General features: G+C 81.2%; 2 non-coding genes across 2 annotated transcripts in view; both read right to left on the bottom strand.

The window, feature by feature from the left end:
• Positions 1-917: 917 nt before the first annotated feature.
• On the bottom strand, positions 918-1,070 carry LOC138919282 (5.8S ribosomal RNA). Its single transcript, XR_011429322.1, has one exon. It is a non-coding gene; the product is annotated as a 5.8S ribosomal RNA (ribosomal RNA).
• Positions 1,071-2,495: 1,425 nt separating this feature from the next.
• The window catches only part of LOC138919485 (18S ribosomal RNA), a 1,865-nt gene continuing 1,860 nt past the window's right edge, over positions 2,496-2,500 (bottom strand). Inside the window, exon 1 of the ribosomal RNA XR_011429693.1 lies at positions 2,496-2,500. This exon is cut by the window's right edge and continues 1,860 nt beyond it. This is a non-coding gene — a ribosomal RNA (18S ribosomal RNA).

Raw genomic sequence — 2,500 nt, 5'->3', positions numbered from 1 at the left:
GGCGAGGGGCCCCGCCGGGGAGGAGGGGGGCGGAGCGGGACGCCGCCACGCGCACGGCGGACGCGTCGCGGCGACGCGGGGGAGGAGAGCGCGGAGGGGCGGCGGCGGGCGCGGCGGGGCCGGCGGTCGCCCCCGACCGCCGACCTCCCGCGCGCGTCCCACCGCCTCCCGACACCCGCCCTCCGCCGCGAGCCGCCACGGCCCGTCGGGCGGCGGACGCGGCGCCCGCCCGCCCGCCCGGGGCTCGGGGCACGCAGCGCGGCGCGGCCGCGACCCGGGGGAGGGCGCGCGGCGGCGGACGACGCCGCGGCGTCCCGCGGGTCACCGCCGGGGCACGCGTCCCCGGGGCGCGGCCCCGCGCACGCGACTCGGCCTCGGCGCGAGCCACCCCGACGGGGCGAGGCCGGGGAGGGGTCACGGTCCGGGACCCGGGCGCGCCGGGGACCGGCGAGGGGCCGGCCGGACGCACCGGGACGGACCGCCGACGGGGGCGAGCGGCGACCGGACAGGCGGCCCGGACGCGGGCCCCCCGAACACGGCGGCCCCGACCGCGCGCCGCGGGACCCGTCTCGTCCCCGCCCCGGCCACCCCGAGGCCGCGTGCGGCGCGAGGGAGCCCCCGAAGGCACCGTGGCGGCCACGGGCACCTCGGCGCGAGCTCTCGCGTCTGCCTCTCCCTCGACTCGCGGGCGGCGGCCCCCACCCCGGGACCCCGCGGCGCCGCCGCCACCGACCCCCACGCGCCTCCGACGACCGGGCGCCGGGGCGCGTGGGAGGAGGGGCGGGCGCGCGGGGCGGAGGAGGGGCACCGCGTCTGCACTTAGGGGGACGGAGGGCCCGGGGCGGGCCCTGCGAGAGACCCCCAGCCGCGCACCCCGGGGCAGGCGACACCCACCCCGGGGGCGATTGATCGTCAAGCGACGCTCAGACAGGCGTAGCCCCGGGAGGAACCCGGGGCCGCAAGTGCGTTCGAAGTGTCGATGATCAATGTGTCCTGCAATTCACATTAATTCTCGCAGCTAGCTGCGTTCTTCATCGACGCACGAGCCGAGTGATCCACCGCTAAGAGTCGTACGAGTTTGAACGGCGGGGTCCCCCCGCAGGGCGGGGGGAGAGCCCGCCCCTGGCACGGCACATCCCCGGAGGGTGCCTCCGGCCGGCCAGGAAGACACAACGAGACCAGACTCCGTGAGGTCGGAAGGTTGGACGACGGGGCGTCCGGCACGGGCCCCGCGGGGCCGTGCTCGGACACCCCACAGGCGCCCGGGGGCTCCCGCCTCGCCCGAGGACGCGGGGCGCGCACGCGCACGCGATGACACGACGGCCGCCGGGGACGCCCCCTCCCGACGGCCGCCGCGACGGCGGCGCGGCGCCCCCCGGCCCGGCGAGGCGGAGTCTGGGGGAGAAGGGCCAGGCCTCCCGACTCCCCGCGGGCCCGACCGCCCCGACCCAAGGCGGACGGGCGAGGCCCCCCAGGGGTCTTTAAACCTCCGCGCCGGGACGCGCTAGGTACCTGGATGGGGGGAAGCCAAAGAAACGGACGAGGCGGAGCGGGTAGTGCCGCGCGGCCACCGCCTCGACGCCGCCCGCGCCGCCCGCGGCCACCCGGGGACGGACGCAGGCCTCGGCGCTGCCCGCCCGTGACCGAACCCCGCCGCCGGGCGCCGCCGACCGACGACCCCACTGCGCCCACGGCCCCCTCGACGCCGGGCGGGCCCCCTCGCGTCCGACGCACGCCACCAGACCCGACCCGACTTTCCCCCCGGGGACCCTCCCCGCACCCGCGTCCCAGGCCCCTCTCGCCACGGAGGGCGAGGGGCTGCGGCGGGAAGCGGGGAGCGAGCGGGCAGGGCGAGGGGGGTGGGCGGACGTGGCCGGCCGGACGCGGGCGCCCGGGGCGCCGAGGGCGGGCAGAGACGCGGAGGCACCGTCGGACGGACGACGACGCCGACGGCCGGGGAACGGCCCAGGGCGGGCGACGGGAGGCGGCGGGCGGCGGGCACCCCGCGTGAGCCGAGGCTCCGAGGCCCCCGGGGGACCTGACCCCGGGGACTCCGCGGGGGCTCGCGCCACCACGCCGCCCTTCCCGAGACGCGCCGAGGGCGCCGCCGCCCGCGAGAGCGGGGGACGGACGGCGCCGGAGACGGAGGCGCGGCGCGACAAACTCCGGCCCGCCTCCCGGGAGACCGGAGGGCGCGGGGACGGACGCGCCGGGGCGGCGGCGCGGAGGACGCGGCGGCCTCGGAACGCCGGGCGGACGGAGGCCGGAAGGGGCTCGTGGGCTCGCCGACATCGAGCCCACTCCCTCCGGACCACCGCCGACCCGGGACCGAGGCGCGCCCGCGCCTCCCGCGCCTCCGGCCGGGCGCCCGCGCCTCCCGCGCGCCCCCTCCTCCCTCTCTCGAACCTCTCGCGACCAGCGGGCCGGCACCGCGCCGGCCCGCCCGCGCCGCGCGGGGGTGAAAAGGCTCGGCCGCCGGCGGCGAGCCGCTCCGGTAATG

The sequence above is a fragment of the Equus caballus genome, chromosome 1 (genome assembly GCF_041296265.1).
Source record: "Equus caballus isolate H_3958 breed thoroughbred chromosome 1, TB-T2T, whole genome shotgun sequence".
NCBI lineage: Eukaryota > Metazoa > Chordata > Mammalia > Perissodactyla > Equidae > Equus > Equus caballus.
The sequence above is the reverse complement of the archived record's forward strand: the minus strand, read 5'-3'. Positions and strand labels throughout refer to the sequence as shown.